We start from the raw sequence: 20,867 nt of genomic DNA on the forward strand, positions 1-20,867 counted from the left end.
CCAGGTGTGACTAGTCTCCTAATTAGTGTGGGTGTATTTAATTCCCGGGTGGTGATCAGTCGGCGTGGGATCATTGCCGCTTGTCACGGTCAACCCCGGAGTTCATGCTGTCATTTTGATTTTGATTTTGATTTGGTACAATAAAATACGTCATTCTAACCTGCACTCCTGCCGTGGTTCTCCTGCCGTGGTTCTCCTGCCTCCCTGCACTTTGGGTCCTCTACTCCACACGCCGACGGACTCAACTCCGCTCCGTGGCCGGACCGTGACAACCGGCTATACATCGGTATCAACATTGTCACAGCTGACTTTTCGGCAGAAGCGTTTTTTTGCTATGGGCAATGTAGGGCGACTGCCCAGGGCGCAGTTTATTTGAGGGCGCACAGGGGTACCCCCCCCCCCCCCCCCCAAAAAAAAAAAACGCAATGGAAACTAGTTTTCTACCATACTACCCCACATTTTCATGTCAAGTTAATGGAGTGTGTGCTGGGGCGCCCTCATCGTTACGTCAACTTGCTACGGACACAATTGGGAGGGGGGCGAGGGATGGACAAACTTGTTTACGTCACGGGATTCTGGTTGATTGACGGTTGAACGGACGGCGTTGCCAAGCTCTGATGTCAAAAATCTCGACTCGAGACTTAAATGAAGATGATGGATCAAAAGTACAATGGAAGAGAAGCCATCAGGTGCCCATGAAAAAAGTTTAGAAAGAGAAAAGGACGGGAGAAACAGAAACGGTGGGCCGATTTCTATGAGTGCATGATGTGAGTGACAGTCGGCTAATGGCTATTTATTAGCCTCTTGCTTATATATTGCTAAGCCACAAAACATGACTGTAAAGTGGTACCTCGGAGTTTGAACATAATTCATTCCTGCGAAGTGTTCAATGTCCGAATTGTTCGACCTCCGAAACCTTTTCTAATAAAATAGAAATAATGTAAATGCAATTAATTCGTTCCCAAGCTTCAAAAGCAAAAAAATCCTATTTTAATTTCTATTTTGTTTTTTTACATTTACAGTACAGTACAGTATTTAAACAATAAAAAATACCTTACCTTTTTTGTAGTGGTGTGATGGCATCAGCGGATGATAAATGCTATGTTAACGCTAGCTTTAGTTCGGTGCTGAGTTTGTGTATTTTACATTGGGCATATTGTTAGACTACTAAGCGGTCCTTGCGTGCGTTGTTTAACGTTAGGCACGTTGTTGAACAGCTAAGGGGGGTCCTCGTGCCAGTATTTACAGAAGTGGTCACGGTAGTTACAACGGCGCGATAATCTCCTTTCTAATTCCACTGCGGTTTGTAGCACTGTATGTTTTTCTTTGCTGCCACTGTTGTCTTTCTTTGGGCCCGTGGCGGAGAAAATTGTCGCGGAAAATCAAAATGCACTCGCGAGTATGCAGCACGTCCGGGAGTATTCACGATCTGACTGGAAACTACCGCAACGTGAGCATTCGGCATTGCCCGGCTTCACCCGTTTTCAAGCTACGTTGCTTTGCTCGGGTTGTTTGAACTCCGAGGCATTTTTTACTCCGATTTTTTGATTGAAGTCCGATTTGTACGAGTTCCGAGACGTTCAAACCCTGAGGTTCCACTGTATTTCATTTGGTATTTCGTTTTGCTGAACGAGCAACGATTAGAATTAAAATTACCGAATGAACAATACTGAGCTCTCCAGAAAAAAAACACAAAAAACAAAAAAATAAAAATAATTGAGTCATCATGTAATGGAACTAATTTCACCCAACTCCTAGTTTAGTGTGTAGTGTGACATCTGGCCAATGTGGACTTACTTGCCAAGTTAAATAACTTCTAACACACTTTGACACGACATTTTTGCAAGATACGTGTGTGATATAGATTTTTAAATACTTTCTAGTGTGTTATTATTAAGCTTATAAAGCAAAGTTGAGGTACACTATGTGACAGGAACATCTCTCTGGACTTGTCATCAATCAAAACATATTTCGTATGATGATGTCGTTGATGATTTTGCATCAAAGAATGCTAGAAAAGTCAAAGGTTTAGATTTCATTTCACACCTGTGGTTCATGTTAATTACATTTTCTAAACTGGGTGAAAAACGAAATTTGATAAATAGTTAACTGCATAAATATATATATATATTTTTTGTTTTTTTTTGGTGGTGGTGGTGGGGGGGGGGGTATTGTTCGCCCAGGGCACAAATCTAGCCAGAACCGCCTCTGCTTTTCGGTGAGAAAAAAACCAGGAACCCTACCAGATTGGTCACCGGTCAATCACCAGCCAGACAACCACTCAAAGGTGGACGATTGAGAGTCTTCAATCAACTGTGACATAGGGAGAAAACACAATCAAGCGCCGCATAGAAGGGCCAGAATCAAGATTCTAACCCAAAAACCCAGAACTGTGAGGCATACTGTAATTAACCAAAAACAGAATATACACCGCAAAGTCTACCGAGTTTAGTCTTTTTTTTTTCAGAAAAAAAAAACAAGTTTAGTCTTAACTTTTTTACTGCCAAAAACGTTAAATGACGTTTAGTAAAAACCTACGGAGGGCCGCCAAGGACGTTAAAAGACGTTCTCCATTTTTTTATTTTTTGGGGGGGGGGGGGGGGAACGGGTGGAGGAAAGCCTTGGCCAGCTGTGGTGAAAGTTTCAAGCAGATCTAGTTAGCCTAATGACTATTTTTGGCCCCTAGATGGCAGCGATGACTCTCTTTTGACAAGATTGGGTAGGCGTCAGTAGAAGACGTGAGGCGGAGCTAGAGGGGACAATGGCTGGGGAAGGGAAGAGAACATGGCGACCGGTTGCAAGCAGCTCACGCTCGAGCAGTTTTTTTCAAAGACGAAAAGCATCGACCAACGCTAAAGAGCACATTGATGACGACGATGATCATCATCGATGATGATGATGGTGACTCCGAGGTTGACGCCGAAGTTGGAAGCGCTGACGCGGCGGCTATGACGACATCATAAAGGTTCACGGGCTAGTGATGGTAACACCGGAAAACGCGGAGCACAACCGAGCGTTCAATCGGACGACGAAGAGTGCCCCGAGTCCAATGCATATTCATCGGAGGAGTGGGTACAGTCTGCTACTTGCTATTCCCCGGAAAAAAAGGCCGTCAAGAAAGTGTAACGCCTGCACGCGAAACGGAAAATCGAAGTGAAACTACTCTGTTGTGCAAATCCTGCTCCGTCTCCTTGCACGCAGGGGAGTGTTACAAAAAGAAAAACTGTATTTGAAACATCCACATAATTGTAAATAGTACCACAGTTGCACACATTTGTAAATAGTTTGCGAAATTGTTTTGTCAAATTGTTACACTGTTGAATGGAAATAAACGTATTTTGCAATCTAAAAACACTTTTTCATTGTTGGTGAAAGCGTTTTACAGAAGTAAAGCACTGTTTAGGTGTTTGTGGCAAAAAGAAGTGTAGAATTCACTAGAGTGCATGAAATAACATCGTTTCACAAAAAGCACTTTTTCTACGTTTTTTGTTTCAAAACAGAGCATTTCGGTGAAACTAACCATTTTCTATTGTTGATTACTGAAGAACGGAATAAGGTAGAAACAAACTTATTTTTTCTGATGAAAGATGAGAGTCCAATCTTTCATTTGGTAGTATGTGTGTTTCCATAGTCCAAACACAACATTTTCTGTGGACCTTGAAAGATCAGTCAAAATGCTTAAATGGGCTGGCACTGACGGCATCCCGTTTCTGAAAACGTCTGGCAGTCAAAGAGTTAATGTTAAGAGAGCCAAATCCCAGTAATCGCCCACTGCACGTTCATCTCATTGTTACTGTTGTTAACAGTTGGGCCTTGGCGGAGGCGTTTTTCCCTCCACTGAGTGCCTTTGTAGTTTGTCACAGAAGTCACTATATGTTTTCGCAAAGTGGGGCGAGGCATGCCCCCTGACAGTCGGGGGCTCCGGTTGTGACTGTTGAAAGCAAGGAGGCGTGTTTGTTTGGCGTCGCCGCCGCCGCTAACTACACCTTGAATATCTCTTACGTCCGATCTCTTGTGCGCGGAAGTCGTCGGCGCCGAGCGTGCTAAATCAGCTTGATTGCACGCCGGCGTGGGGATGAAAAGCTCGGAGGTGGCTACGGTAATCCAAAGAGAGCGGGTGGTCTGCTCGGAGGCATATCGTTTTATTCTCTCATGCATATTCACTTCTAAGCCTCCGAGTATGCAGATTAGTCATGTCTGAACGGTGGACCCTCCAATCACAGCCCCCCCTTTTCTCCTAACTGCATCCTGCTGGGCATAACGTGCAGTGTGTGTGTTTGTTTTGTAAGTTTGGAGGCACGCGGGTTTGAACGCGCATGCATGAATAAATGTTTGGCCGAGTGTGTGTTTGTGTGTCTTTTGGACGAGTGTGTAGGTATGCGTTTGCCAGACACATGGCTTTGTCTTGTCCTGGCAGCGCGCGCCGCTCACCAGATGTTCTCCTTTTTTATCATCCTCCACTTGCTCTGCCTTCTTTGAGGTTTAGGGAATCTGTGTCACTCACATTCTACTTGTTCCATTGTCTTTCCCTCTGTTTGGTGGAGGGGGAGGGGGAAAAAAAAAAAAAACCCGGCAAGCTTCCCGGAGCCTTGCGTATGAGAGAAATGATGGTTTTGTGTCTTCTGTAAACAAACAAAAAGGAAATAAGCGAAAGGCGTTTAGTCTTTGAATTATTCATTATATAGGTGTTGTTTGGTTGTGTTCTACAACATACATGCGCAGACATTAAAAATATCAGCAGGGGGTGGAAATTATTAATAAGCCGCCCTAAAGTTCGGAAAGAACCAGATGCTGTGACAGAAAGGCAAAATTACAAACACATGCGCTCATGAATATGCTGCCAATGAATGAAAATGTACAGATCTGCCCTTTAAATTGATCGCGCTATTCCTTGAAACCTGCTCCACCTCCCACCAAGTTCCATGAAAATCAGCTCTGTGGAGTTGTTGTGCTTGGATGGTGATGGTACTAACTAGGGGTGTTAGAAAAAATCGATTCGGCAATATATCGCGATATTACAGCGCGCAATTCTCGTATCGATTCGATATGCGGCCGAATAGATTTTTAAGCATCCATTTTTTATGGGAATATTCAACAAAACGTCTTACTTAGGGTTAGGATTCACACATTAAGCATGGAAGAATGTTATATTAATGGAACATTAAGCCTTAATATTTTTATTTCAGTGCTGTTCAGACATGAAACAGACTGCAACCTGTTTGTTAAATGCAGTGGCTCACTTATAAGCCTGAATTTTCAGATAAATAAATACATTTTCATACAAATCTTACAGTGTACATGTACAAGTTTACTGATTAGTATTTTTTAAATTTGAGTAAAAAAAAAAAATCCCAATAATCAATGTATAGATTTGTATCGCGATTAATCGGTAACGAATCGTGACCTATGAATCGTGATAGCATTGAATCGCCAGGTACTAGGCAATTCACACCCCTAGTACTAACTCAGGTTATTCCACTTCAACAGGTCACAACATTAGGTGCATCTTCACAGTTCACACTCTAATCAGAATACCTTATTGATAACCAGGGGAAAGTTGGTGTTGCTTGAGTGAGTCAGCAAGAAACACAACACAAGTCAAATTGATTTAAGTGCGAAAGACTTTACAAATAATGAGAAAAGAGTCACCATTGTGCGTTCTTACCGCTCTTGTAGCGGCAGATGTCCGCATACATGACCAGATCTCCATTGACAATCATACGCATCCTTTTCCCGTATTAATCATCTGTTGTCATACCAAGACTAACCTGTAAGAGGCAGCAAAGTGCCACAGGGCAACTAGACTGCCAGAAAATATAAAATAGAAGAAAGAATAGTAGGAAGAGGAGGAGGTGGAGGAGGAGAAATAAAAGAAGTTAGGGTAACTTTTAACTTACAGTATCTTGTAACAACATTGCGGTGGCAAGCTCGTCTTTGTCTTTGTTGTTTTCGATTGTGGTGAATGAATTGTCATACAAAAACGTGGCACAAACATTTGCTCTTCTGTTTGTGTCCGGCAAAGGTGCTAAGTGGCAATCGTTCTGTTTCACGTCACAGTCAGAGTCAGCACATAATACAAACATACATTATACAGTACATACATACTGTAAATATTACATTAGCAAATCGTCAGAGCTATGTGAAAAATACATGTCCATTTTTGTCATGTTTTGCATTTTTACGTTTTGGGGATGTCTACTTTCAGTTTAATCCCAAAAACATAAAAATGTAAAAAAAATAAAAAATAAAAAATTGGACAGACGTTTTTTTCTGCTTTCAAGTTTAATCCCAAAAACATAAAAATGTAAAAATAAAAATAATAAAAATTTTATTAAAAAGTTTTTTATATATCAACGATGAAATGCTTCTATTGTAACTATTGAACAGGTTTAAGATTTACAATTGTTTTTTCACAGGGTTATTACTCAGCATCATCTTTTATAGATGACACATAACACTGCTGAACAATTTGAGTCTGATTTTTTTATGATTATTAAACCTATAATTGTCTTGCAGATTTCTAAATTGCAGCAATTTTTTTCTAGCACGTCAAGTTTTTTTCTCAGCAGTTTACCTTCCAGATAAGCAAAATCCCACTGTAAGACTGTAGTATAAGAGCTGATTATTTTTGGACTCATCTACAGCGTCATGCACTCTAAAAAATTGAAATAAAGAATAAACCAATTTTGGTCCCAAATTGGACCGACCCGCTACTTTGGTCAATTTGACCCAACTTTGAGTTGTTTTGTATCATTTTAACCAATTTATCCAATTTTTAGGTTAATTATTTAATATTTGAGGGGCCGGCATGGCTCAGTGGCGAAGTGGTCGTCTCCCATCCGTGAGCTTGTGGGTTCGATCCTCACCCCCTGGTGACCATGTCAAAGTGTCCTTGAGCAAGACACTGAACCCTGATTTGCTCCCAGTCAACCTGGCATGGCAGCAGCCGACCACTGGTATGTGTGGGAATGGATGAATGTGAGGCATTGTAAAGCACTTTGGGTACCATCTAAAAAAACAGTCCATTTCTTTTTTTTAAGAAAACTGTGATCCTATAGCTCAAAAAGTTGACGTGACTGAGATCATTTTTGGATTCCGTATCGCAAAATTAGTAACCCTGGAGAACCCACGGGGTCAAATTTAGCCCTTATAAATTCTGCTACTCAAATAACAAAGACCTTTTTTTTTTTTTTTTTTACAAATTTAACTTCAAAAGTCCAGAGTGCCACTTCTGACCCCTGCATGGGGCCATCTAGTGAATGAATATTGCACTTACATGAGCCAGAGTGGTGGTGACAAGATGGCTGGCAACATGCTGTTTTATTGAGCTGGAAATCAATCCAAACAAAACCATCTTCTCAGCAAACCATCAGATGGTAAAATTGTGGGGGGTTTTTTGTTACTCTATTTCATATCATGTTGCAGAATGCCTAGGATTATGTTTTATATATATATTTTGATAAAATAGCAACTCTGAGCTAGTTAAAAAAAAAAGGGTTAAAGTTGAAAAAACATATATTTTGGTGTTCAGTTAACTTATAGCAGTCATTTAATGTATAATTCATAATTTTCCAAAGAAGAAAAGGGTTCTTGGGTTCTCCAGGGTTTTAAAACAACATCAGACTTAACTCAACATAAATTGCTATTATTATGAGCATCAATGCTCATAATCCACCCTATGGTCGGTATACGTGAAGCGCTGCTTCCTGCTCAAGGACACTTCAGTAGAGCAGATGAGCGACAGGGCGGGCAAAGTTGCAAATAAACCATCGCATTTAATCACAAGTTACGAGCGGCCTGCGGTTTGTTGTGATCAGCAGGCCGGATGCAAACGGCCGCACCGCCACTCGGCAGTCGCACCCCTGGGAGATTAAATCAAGCTGTCACCTGGTCAGCGCCTCAACGCTGTCAAATAAAGGAACATTTATAATTACGAGGGGGGGATGAAATTCAGATTTATCCGTTGCAAAGTGAAGGCTGCCGATCGACAGGAGGGACAGCTCCCCTCCATCTGTCGCTGTCGACGCCGCGCACGTCTGACACAGGGATTCATTTGTCTTGTCGTCTTTGACAGTCGGATTTTCCCGCCGCACTCCCACAAGGAGCCGCGCGGGATTTTCAGGCAGACGAAAAAAAAGAAGAAAAAAAAACACTCTGTGACAAGGAGTAGGCTCCTTATGAATGCAAATGAGTCTGGGAAGAAAAGGAAAAAAAAAATCACAGAGCAGCTAGCGGGCTCCGAGGCTCCGGCATCCGTCACATCTCCCCCCACCAGGCGCAACCCACGCCTTGCCAAGAGGGCTGAGGGGCTTACAGGGGCCCTGCAGCAAGAAGAGACACACTCATGGAAATTCGCTGGCTGGCACACACTGAGAGTGCCACCGGTGACTTTTATTTCCCCCCAAAAAAAGATGATAAGCGCACCGCGTTTACATGCCATGCACAGAATGGCTGTTGGGTTTTAACTTTTATTATAAAACATTCATCTCCTCAACCTTCGACGTGTGTGTGTGTGCGCGCGCGCGCGCGTGTGTGTGTGTCCGCGTGTGTGACTGAGAGAGGATGCGTCACTTGTATCACTTGACATTTGGCTCCCCTTTTATCCGGTTTCAAGGATAGTAAGTCAAATGCAATGTGACAGGTCAACCCCTTCATATCAGTCATCCTTCACCCTGACCCAGCCTCAGCTGCACCGAGACACATGCAGCTCCTTACGCTACTAAAAATAAGCATTAGCAACCAGATACGGGACTATCCGGCACCTCTTGTGAATCTACTTACTCAAACAAACAAGACAACCCGGCATAAAATCTCCATCCTAACGAGTTTGTTCCCACTTGCCGGCAAGCTTGTTTTTAACTGCCCAGCATTCCGCACAAAAATCCATCCCATGAAGGTCACTAGTCTGTCATGTCTGTGTTTACAGCTGCAAGATGGAAATAGAAGGATCCAGCATTTCTGGAGTAAAGTGTAATGTAATAATAATTTTACCGTAAAATAGTCACTTCCGTGATATACTGCCGTGTATTATGGAGAAAAGCGTTTTTGCTGTGGCCGTGGTGTCATCGGATGGCATATTTGAGAGGTCTGTTATGTTGGATTTACAGCGCAGGCCCACTGCAAATGCAGTTTTTGACTGGCTATGTCAGGGATCTGCAACCTGCGGCTCTGGAGCCACATGTGGCTCTTTCGTCCTAGCCTGGAAATCCAATCAATCAATCGTTCAAGTTTCCTATCAGTCGCATTTCTGTGATGTCATCTTCAGTCGACAGCAAGGGCAAAATGGCCGCCCCTTGAAATGGATAAAAACTGCTGGATTTTGCTGCATAACTCATATTCCACAAATGTGATATTAATCAGAATGTCATGTTTAGACTAGTGAGGTCACACATTGTTGTCAAGAAATGGTTATGGTTGACTTCCCCTTTAACGTACAGTAGTTATTAAATCATCATTGTGTGCTGTCAAAGTCAAATATTCCATTAGGCAGCTCGATATTTACTCTTGCATTTACTTTTGCATTTTAAAAGTTACATTTATTAAGTTTAACAGGTGTTTAGAAGGGTGGAATCCGTGTAGGGTTTTGTAATGGCTTAACTCGTTCACTGCCATTGACAGCTATAGACGTCAAAAATTCATTTAAACTATTTCTATTAGTTTAAAATGTTTTCCACTTTTGATAACAAGAGTATGAAAACCTAGAATTTTTATTGTACATTTAGAACAGTTGTAAAATTTTTGATTAATCATGAGTTAACTAGTGAAGTCATGCGATTAATTACGATTACAAATTCTAATCGCATGACGCCCCTAATTTTTAATAATGATTTTTAAAAATCGTTTCTTTTTTTCTTTTTTTAAAAAGAAGAAGAAAAGATTATTAAAAATTAGGGGCGTCATGCGATTAGAATTTGTAAGTAATCGCGTGACTTCACTTAAAATAAATATTAAGAATTAGGGGCGTCATGCAATTACAATTTGTAAGTTGTCAGAAAAAAAGAGAGAAGAAGGGTCGAAGAAAAAGTTTGAAAAATTTCCAAAAAAATGACAATTAAATGTCCAAAAAGGAAGCGAAAGAGCTGAAAATGACCATCAAATTCCATGAAATTGTCCAAAATGTCAAAGAACTAAAAAAAAAAGTCGGAAACAATAGATTTTTAAAAGAAAAAACAGAAAAGAATGTTTAAAATTATAAAATAAAAAACTATAAAACGTTCAAAAGTAAATTAAGAAATCTAAAAAATTACCATAAAATGTCCATAGAATTGCCCAAAAAATAAAAATCGGAAAATTTATAAGAAAAAAACAGAACAAATCCAAAAGCAGAAGACGAAAGGTAGAAGAAAATGAATCTCAAATTATATACAGTATATGCTAATGAGCTCTTGGGCCCTCTACATTAGACCAACACTAACACAAAATCTCTTCCATCGTTATGTTCAAATGTTTTGCAGCTCCAGGCAGATTTTTTGAAATTTATTTATTTGGCCTAAAATGTCTCTTTTAACAGTAAAGGTTGCTGACCACTGGTCTATGTCACAAATTCCATATGGCTGTGTTTACATTGATGCAACACAACCCATGTGTGCACACGCCCTTAAATAACAACGCAAGTACCAACACTGACACAAAATTGAACAACAGTAGATCAAAAATAAAAATATGAAACATTACAGTGTTTAGTTGGCCTGTGATGACATCCTCCGATTTAAAATTACTTCGTTGTCAGTAGTTTACCTATTTAAAGTGGCAGTCAAGTCAAATATTTTCTTTACAACATGTTGTATGCGCCCCTCGATTATATATTGTGTTTATAAAATATGAACTAAGCAGAAAAATCCATCCGTTTTTATCTTTTTCAGGAGGCGGCCATTTTGCCACTTGCTGCCGACTGAAAATGACATCACGATTGCTCATGCAACGACCAATCACAGCTCACCTGTTTTCTAAATTTGGTCATGTGACGTTCACTAGCTACCGGATATGATACCAGATACAACTTCTTATCCACACTTAGACGAGCTCTGATTCTGTATCTCCATGCCCCCCCCCCCCCCCCACCATTTTAGTCAAGCTAAAATGACACATATTCCAATTGTGTCACTTGAGAGCAAAAAAAAAAAATAAAATCTGGATTGTTTCCAATAAACTCCAATCTAATTGCAGTACTTCATGTTGTGTTGGCATTGAAGCTAATGTTACTGTCAATAACATAAACCTTTTTGATTACCATGTCTTCTCATGCGGTGGCCAGGGGCCATTATTTGTGCAACTGTTTTGAAATGATTACGTGAGAATATACTTCATTCTTTACTTCCTCCAGAAGACTTTTTGAGTAGGTGTTGATTTTTGGTTCGCAACTAATGTTCCATTTTCATCACTGAACTTAGAAGGTGTGTGTGTGTGTTTTTCCCTGAGGAGTAAACGAGGTATCAATTCGGGTGAAGAATTTATTTTCAAGGGGATGATACAATCGGGGACTAATTAGGGCAAGGCGTCTATAGAGGGACGTTCGCTATTTTGAGAAACGCATTCACTGACATGCTTCGTATATTGTACTGTACATACAGTAGCAGTATATACATAGCAGCATTATAATGGTGCTGTGGCTTGCAATAAGACGAAGGGTGGCTCTATTGTTGCCATGGCAACCCTGGATCACCTACTTTGGAGGTCTTCTAATATTGGTGGACAAGCCAGACGTTACCCCCCCCCCCCCACCCTCCCCTCCCATTTAACCAGTGCAAACTATTATTATATTGGGACAACAGTTTAACAATAAGTGACATCTCACACCTGACATAAAAATGGTTCTTTACTCGTTTTAAAGGAAAGGTAATGTCAGCTTATAGCCTAGCTTAGCATAGCTTTTTCTATTTCTTCTTCCATTCCTACTATTCTTTCTTCTTCTGCATTTTTCCGGCTATTTAAATGCACTGTGGCACAATGTTTCCTCTTGCATGTCAGTTTTGGTACTACAAGAGATACCTGGATTGTGGGAGGAGCATAGGGGTTGTATTTTCGGGACCGTTGCAAGTCTAGCACAGCAAAAGGCTTAATCTTGCAAAAGTATGTTAGAATTTTGAATGTGTAATGCCGGCGTATTTAAAGGGATTTTTTTTTTTTACTCATTGAGCCATTTTTAGCAGTAAGAAGATAATATTTTGTCTATAACTAATGTGATAACTTCACAATTTTTCGTGAACAATTAATACCTGCGCAGACACCACCCACTGCTTTAAACAAGGTCACCGTTACATTACATCGCCAACTACTGGCTTGGCATGCATATTACAGTGTTTTTAGTTATTTTTAAAGGCCCCAACGTTATTGTCTTTGGTAAACGCTTTAGATGGAAAACACCAGTTTATTTTTTTTATTTTTTTTAGTAAACTACTTTAAAGGGATACTTGACTTATTCAGCAAACTTTCAACAGTAAGAAAATAATAAATTGTCGATAATTAATGTAATAACTTCATTATTTTTCATAAACAATTAATATCTTTCAAAACTAATTTTGCTACTTGCTAACGATTGAAGATGACATCACCCGTGCTCAGGAAACAGGTAATGACCAATCACGGCTCACCTGTTTTCTGGGTTTGATCAGCAAACTGAGCCATGATTGGATCTATTTCCTTAGCACGAGTGATGTCATCTTCAGTCGACAGCAAGTGGCAAAATTTGTTGTAAAGATATTAATTGTTTATGAAAACTAATGAAGTTATCACATTAATTATAGACAAAATATTATCTTCTTACTGTTGAAAGTTTGCTCAATGAGTCAAGTATGCCTTAAAAAAAAAATTGCGCCGTTGCGAGCGTGAACACAGCCGACTTGGTTCTGGCCAATCAAATCGGCTTCTCTCCCTTTAAACGAGGCACAGTCTCACATGGAGACATGGAGTTGGTTCCGAACAGAAAAGAAAAGGCACCTCATGCGTTTCTGTAAGATCAAAAGAAGATGGTCAACCAACACAGAGCAAGGCCTTGGAAGTGCTGACTGCGCGCCTGTCGCTTAATCTATTTGAGGCGTGATTAAAGTTTCATCCGCACCCATCTCTAATGCCCGCTCCTCTGTGTGTATGTGTGTGCACGTGCTTGCTGAACTGCACTGGGCCGATGAGTAGCTTTGAGCTGAGCCCCAGCCTTCCCTTCCCTTCCCTTTCCTTCCCTCTCCTCTCCATGCCTGAGGGACGCCGTGAGCTGCAAACAACTGAATTTTTCATCAAGGTTACTTCCTGGAGAGACGTGGGGTTGCAGTTGCAGCGTTCTCCTTCCGCGCGCTCGTGGCTCAGTCCTAACTTACCTCGCTCTGACCCGCACACCTCTCCGGGAGGAGTTGTTTGACCCTGCGCCGCAAAGGAGAACGTGTACTGTGCAGTCAGCAGGCTGAGTTTATTATTGAATGTAGTGCCGCTGGTTAGCATGGATTTTTTTTTTTGAACTGCATTTGGTAGCTATAGTTCTTAAAGATCCGTTTGATCTAAAGTTACCAACATACTCATTGTTATTCAATATTTTGTATCTGTATGCTGTACATATGTCAAAGGTTAGTAGTAACTTGATATTTACTTGTTAAAGTTACTTACCGGTAAGTAACTTTTGGGATAAATTGTATTTATCAGAGTATTGCAAGATACCGTTTATTTATGCTTGTGTATTTTTGTTGAAAAAACATTACTTGGTCCTACATTATGCTTGTCACTTTTATTTTTCAAATGTTCTATTTTTCTTCCTTTATTTTTGCTTGCTCTATTCTGGTTTGTCAGCAAGATTTCATGGGGCCAAATAAAGTGTTCCCTCGCTACTTCACAGTTCGCTTATTGCGGCTTCACTATATGCGTTTTTTTTTTAATTTGTAACCATAATTTAATTTATTGTAGTTTAACCTCACTATATTGTGAGTTTTCTAGTTTCCCTTCTTCTAGATCTGAAAAAAAAAGTGTTTGTTTGTTTTTTAACTCTTTTACTGCCAAAGACGTTAAATGAGTAAAAAGTAAAAACCTACGGAGGGCCGCCAAGGACGTTAAAAGACGTTCTCCAATTGTTTTTATTTTTTTTTTGGAAACGGGTGGAGGAAAGCCTTGGCCAGCTGTGGTGAAAGTTTCAAGCAGATCTAGTTAGCCTAATGACTATTTTTGGCCCCTAGATGGCAGCAATGACTCTCTTTTGACAAGATTGGGTAGGCGTCAGTAGAAGACGTGAGGCGGAGCTAGAGGGGACAATGGCTGGGGAAGGGAAGAGAAAATGGCGACCAGTTGCAAGCAGCTCACGCTCGAGCATTTTTTTCAAAGACGAAAAGCATCGACCAGTGCTAAAGAGCACATTGATGACGACGATGATCATCATCGATGATGATGATGGTGACTCCGAGGTTGGAAGCGTTGACGCGGCAGTAGAAGACGTGAGGCGGAGCTAGATGGCTGAGGAAGCGAACAATGGTGACCGGTTGCAAGCAGCTCATCAACCAATGCTAAAGAGGACAGTGATGACGACGATGATGATGATGATGGTGGCTCTGAGGTTGACGCCAAAGTTGGAAGTGTTGACGCGGCGGCTATGACCACGTCATAAAGCCTCACCGGCTAGCGATGCTAACACCGGAAAACGCGGAGCACAACCGAGCACTTCTGCACAGGCGGACGTTCAATCGGACGACGAAGAGTGCCCCGAGTCCAATGCATATTCATCAGAGGAGTGGGTACAGTCTGCTACTTGCTATTCCCCGGAAAAAAAGGCCGTCAAGAAAGTGTAACGTCTGCACGCGAAAGGGGCAATCGCAGTGAAACGAATCTGTTGTGCAAATCCTGCTCCGTCTCCTTGCACGCAGGGGAGCGTTACAAAAAGAAAAACTGTATTTGAAACATCCACATAATTGTAAATAGTACCACAGTTGCACACATTTGTAAATAGTTTGCGAAATTGTTTTGTCAAATTGTTACACTGTTGAATGGAAATAAACATATTTTGCTATGAAAAAACACTTTTTCATTGTTGGTGAAAGCGTTTTACAGAAGTAAAGCACTATTTAGGTGTTTGTGGCATCATTCATGGACAAAAAGAAGTGTACAATTCACTAGAGTGCATGAAATAACATCGTTTCACAAAAAGCTTGTTTTCTCCGTTTTTTGTTTCAAAACAGAGCATTTGGGTGAAACTAACCATTTTCTATTGTTGATTACTGAAAAACGGAATAAGGTAGAAACAAACGTTTTTCTTCTGATGAAAGAGTCCAATCTTTCATTTGGTAGTATGTGTGTTTCCATAGTCCAAACACAACATTTTCTGGTGGACCTTGAAAGATCAGTCAAAATGCTTAAATCAGCTGGCACTGGCGACATCCCGTTTCTGAAAACGTCTGGCAGTCAAAGAGTTAATGGGAAGCCAACCCTCCAATTTTTTTCGGACAATATGTTCTATGCAGCCCCACTAAAGTACCGCTGATTGTCCCACCCACCTAAGTGGGGCAAAATTCGTTCTCTGCATTTGACCCATCCCCTGAGGGAGCGGTGAGCAGCAGCAGAGGCTGCGCTCGGGAATCATTTTTTATAGTCTTTGGTATGACCTGGCCGGGGAATGAACCCACAACCTCCCTGTCTCAGGGCGGACACGCTACCACTAGGCCACTGTGCTGTTTAAATATGTAATTCTGTTTAATATTGCGTTAGTGGAATATGAATTAATCAGCAAAATCCAGACGTTTTTATCCATCTCCGAGGGCGGCTATTTTGCCACTTGCTGTCGACTGAAGATGACATCACATTTGCTCAGGTCTCAGGTAACAACCAATCACAGCTCAGCTTCAGAAAACAGGTAAGCTGTGATTGGTCGTTTCCTGAGCCCTGAGCAACTGTGATGACTCAATGAACGGCACATTTGAGCAACGTTCTGACTTTCCGAACAGTCTGAGTGGAGCAGCGTGCTCTCAGCGTATTTCCGAACATACCCACAATGAGGGAATTTTCATGGTCTTGTTTTTGTTAAACAAATTTCCTCTTTAAAGTGCAAGTCAACCTTAAAAATGTCTTGACAATATTATGTTATATGTGACCTCACTCATCTTAACATGATATTCTGATTAGTATTACATTTGTGGAATATGAGTTATGCAGCAAAATTTAGCCGCTTTTATCCTTCTTAGGGGGCGGCCATTTTGCCACTTGATGTCGACTGAAGATGACATCACAGTTGCTCAGGACTCAGGAAACAACCAATCACAGCTCACCTCTTTTCTGAAGCGGAGCTGTGATTGGTTGTTACGACTATGTTAAGTTTTGTTCTTTTTATCTTCTTTTGGAAACGAAAAACTAATTGCCATGACTAAGGTTCTACCTCTGTATTTCTGGCAGTAAAATGAAGACGAAGAAGAAGAAATGATGACAACTCGGTTTCAATTTCCACACCAAGGGTTAGAAGGCACATTCCACTACCAGGATTGTACCTTTGACAACAATGTGACGCAGGATTCTGGTTAAGGTAAGCAATTTTAAGATAAAAAGAAAAACTTTAAAAGGGAAGTCAACCCCAAAATAATTCTTGACAAAAATATGTTCTATGCATCCCCACTAGTCTAAATCTGGTTAATATTCGGGTTAATATTGCGTTAGTGGAATATAAAGCAACAAAATTCAGCAGTTTTAATTAGAAGGCGGCTATTTTGCCCTTGCTGTCGAGTGAAAATGACATCACAGTTGCTCAGGGATCAGGTAACAACCAATCACAGCTCAGCTTCAGAAAACAGTGAGCTGTGATTGGTCGTTGCCTGAGCCCTGAGCAACTGCGATGTCATCTTCAGTTGACAGCAAGGGCAAAATGGCCGCCCCTTGAAATGGATAAAAACTGCTGGATTTTGCTGCATAACTCATATTCCACAAATGTGATATTATTCAGAATGTCATGTTTAGACTAGTGAGGTCACACATTGTTGTCAAGAAATGGTTATGGTTGACTTCCCCTTTAACGTAGTTATTAAATCATCATTGTGTGCTGTCAAAGTCAAATATTCCATTAGGCAGCTCGATATTTACTCTTGCATTTACTTTTGCATTTTAAAAGTTAAATTTATTAAGTTTAACAGGTGTTTAGAAGGGTGGAATCCGTGTAGGGTTTTGTAATGGCTTAACTCGTTCACTGCCATTGACAGCTATAGACGTCAAAAATTCATTTAAACTATTTCTATTAGTTTAAAATGTTTTCCACTTTTGTTAACAAGAGTATGAAAACCTAGAATTTTTTTTATTGTACATTTAGAACAGATGTAAATTTTTTGATTAATCATGAGTTAACTAGCGAAGACATGCGATTAATTACGATTACAAATTCTAATCGCATGACGCCCCTAATTTTTAATAATCTTTAAAAATATATATTTTCTTTTTTTTTAAAAAAGAAGAAGAAAAGATTATTAAAAATTAGAGGCGTTGGGTGATTAAAATTAATTGTAAGTAATCGCGTGACTTCACTTGATTTAAAAAAAGAAATATTAAGAATTAGGGGTGTCATGCAATTACAATTTGTAATCGTAATTAATCGCATGACTTCACTAGTTAACTCACGATTAATCACAAATTTATATCTGTTCTAAATGTACAGTAAAAAAAATTCTACATTTTCACATTCTTCTTAACAAAAGTGGGAAAAAATGTTAAACTAATAGAAATAGTTCAAATGAATTTTTGACGTCTATGGCCGACAATGGCAGTGAATGAGTTAATAGAGACTAAATCCACAGCCCGCCCCCCAAAAATAAATTCAACCTCTACCTGGCGGAAATTCACCTATTGCGATGAATTTTCACATTCCTATTTTCTATTTGTCTATGTGTCTATTTTACGTTCATGCTGTGATTAAATGTTGGCATTGTACCAAAATCTTCTTTCTTTGTGTTAAAAGCAATTTTCATCAGCTTCGTCCAAAACAGCTCTCAACCGACTTCACTGAGAAAATCAAAGCACCAGTCTTAAAGGTGACATATGTAAAAATGAATTCCATGGTTAAATTCAACAGTGGTGACTTCATGCGAAGTATTGTATTGTAAAGTATTTGTGATTTCCTATGTGTCTGAAATAGGCTGCTTTCAGCAAGACAAGTGTAAAGTGTGCTGTAATTCTTGATCCTTGTGGGTATTTCAACAAAAACATGTCACAGACACTGTTCTAAATTGTGGTTGTCAAGGCAACCATGGCTCACCTATTGTAGTGGTCTTTTAAATGGTGGACCAGTTAACACACCTGTGTTAGTTTTGGAACTTCCAATTTTGTCTTTGTTTCACAAATATGGTATGATTTGTAATTACCACAGTAGCTTTATAACAACTAATAACAAGTAGGAGCAGCCTTGGATGATAAAATAGTAACAATAGATGTTCCTTACCTCTCCTTTAAATGCAAGTTGGTCCTTTTCTAGTGTTGCACATATAATTGAAAGTGCCACATGGGTTATTTAATGAAAGAAAAGAAAAAACTACGACTTGAAGTAGTTGACTTCATCTTTTGGGAATACCGGCATGGGAATCGCAGCACTCCTAGCAGGACTATTTTCCGTCTTAGAAAAACAACATTGCATCTCCAGGAGAAAAACATCTGCTGGCTACCCGAATATTTTTACATCAAGATTCATTTGCAATTCTAATAAAACCCAATTTATTCTTTTTTTTCACCGGGATTATTTATGCTGCGACAACACATTTGGTTTTAATGGAGGGAAAATATTCAGCGTCAGAATGTATTCCTTTTTCATTAAGGCTGAACTGGTGCTTCAGTGAATACGGCAATCAGAGGCACAAACAAGGCTGTTGTTGTTTTTCCTGTTCAAAGTTGACTCCAACCAAAAGATCATTCCTGCATGTTGGATTTCTGTGCAGCACGTTTGACGAGTGCAATGGAAGCAGCGTTTCCCGTGTACGACTACGATAAGCCTCCATCACTTTATGACCCTATTAAATAGGCAATGGAATAAAGCCCAATGGCTTCTGGACCGCAGACGTCCATTTCAGGGCTGCGCGCCGCAGTCTTGCTGCTCCAGAGTGTCAGACATTATCACCCCCACTACCCTCAACCTCACCCTGCCCCTTGTGACAATTACTGCCCTACCTCCCTATTCAGCACGTAATGAGAAAACGGACTGATCGATTTCTGTCCGGCCAGTAAAAGAACGATAGCTGGGATTTGGATACAGCACAGACGCCACCGAAGAGAAGCCACAGTGCCGCAAGATGACGTGATTTAGAACTGGAGAGTGACTTTACGCAGGGATGATTAAGGAATTATAGCACCAACTAATTAGAATTGGGATGTGAGCTAAGTATTAATAGCGTTGATTGTTTTATTTGGTTTTGGAAAAAGGGAACAAAAATGGCCAGATTGCTCACTTTGTTTTGAATGATTAGCGGATTGCAAATGGCATATATCAGCTCCATTTAAGTTTTTTTGTTTTTTGGGGGAGTGTCTACTAAGTGACACATATCCAATATGACTGTGTAGTCACCCCCCCCCCCCCCCCAAAAAAAAAAGATGCATGTGCAGATGGTCGTAGCATTTACTGTAGTTTGCTTGATGCTAATCCACTGATTTAAAGAGGGTAACCTGTTATGGTTTGGGTTTGGTTAGCTTTGTTGCTTTGTCTTTTGTCATGATCTGTGTTTTGTTTTGTTTTGGTTTTCATTGTCGTGTTTCCTTGTTGTCATTGTGCTGGTCATACTGGTCCCCTTGTGTCTTCCAATCAGCACCCTCTGTCCCTTGTGTCATGTCCAGGTGTTTGTCAATCTCTCGTTAGTTTGCTCCTAACGCGCAGAAGCATTTCAAGACTCGCGTGTGTCCAAAAGAAGACGCTGAGGACGTTTAACGGCTGTAATGCATATGCCAAGTCTGGAGTGGCGCTGTAGCACAGCCACAGCGAGTTAACGGAAAGCGTAGAAGAAGAATCAGCGAAGAAGACGAACACTTTTTGTTTCTAACTTTGCTGCAATCGACAGAACAACATGAAAATCATGAAAAAGACGAAACACAGGAGAAGTGACAATGGCGGCTGATTCAAGTACAACGCCGCTTGTTGAACAGGGGAATAAAGAAGCTAAATATTTTGCTGCATAAGCGAGCTAAGGAGGCTGCGCAAAACGACACGGCTTTCCACCATTGTTGTTGACAGACTGACGGTTCGCGCGCTGTCACGCGAGAATTGGCGCAAACGTCATCAATCTGCGACAATGCGTCGTCATCGAGCTGCAAACGTTATGTCATCGCTGGAGGAGCATCCTGCATATGGTGTCCAGACGGACGCGTACGGGGTGCGTTTTGAAATCTTTTCACTCTGGAGCCCGGTTTCAAAAGTGACTGGTTTCAAGCTCCGAAACTGCGTCATCGTGTGGACGAACGGCCTGAACGGTAAGAAACTTGTGAGGATACATTGAAACTCGCTTTCGTGTGGACGGGGCCTTAGTTCCCTCCTTCCCTGCATTCTTGGTTGGATCATTCGTTTGTGTCACAGTCTATGTCAGTCGTCCAGTCCTTGCCCGTGTGTTTTGTTTGTCACTTTGCATCTACTTTTTGGTCTTTTGTTATTTGAGAAGTTTTTCCACATTCCTTGTTTGCCTTTTGGTTGTTCTTTTGGAAATGAATCCTTTTGTTGCCGTCCTCGCCTCCCTGAATCTTGCATTTGGGTCCTCATCCCCCAAACGTAACATAACCTTTACATTACATCGCCAACTACTGGCCTGGCATGTACATTACAGTGTTTTCAGTTATTTTTAAAGGCCCAACATTAGCAGTAATGAAGAATTTACAACAGGAAGAAAACGTTATCATGGTCTGTAGTCACCTCACGTGAGTTGTGGAACATGGACAGAAGAACGGAACAGACCCAGAAG

General features: G+C 40.7%; 1 protein-coding gene across 2 annotated transcripts in view; it reads left to right on the forward strand.

Moving 5' to 3' along the window:
* The window catches only part of LOC144042758 (pre-B-cell leukemia transcription factor 1), a 152,268-nt gene that overhangs the window by 40,912 nt on the left and 90,489 nt on the right, over window positions 1-20,867 (forward strand). Inside the window, exon 2 of one of the 2 annotated variants that reach the window (XM_077555691.1) lies at window positions 16,354-16,480. The gene's annotated coding sequence lies outside the window, so the exon portion shown is untranslated. Of the gene's footprint in view, window positions 1-16,353; window positions 16,481-20,867 lie in introns of those variants that run through there. The other variant, XM_077555692.1, reaches the window with a different exon arrangement.

Source organism: Vanacampus margaritifer, chromosome 2, assembly GCF_051991255.1.
Source record: "Vanacampus margaritifer isolate UIUO_Vmar chromosome 2, RoL_Vmar_1.0, whole genome shotgun sequence".
NCBI classification, from domain to species: Eukaryota; Metazoa; Chordata; class Actinopteri; order Syngnathiformes; family Syngnathidae; genus Vanacampus; species Vanacampus margaritifer.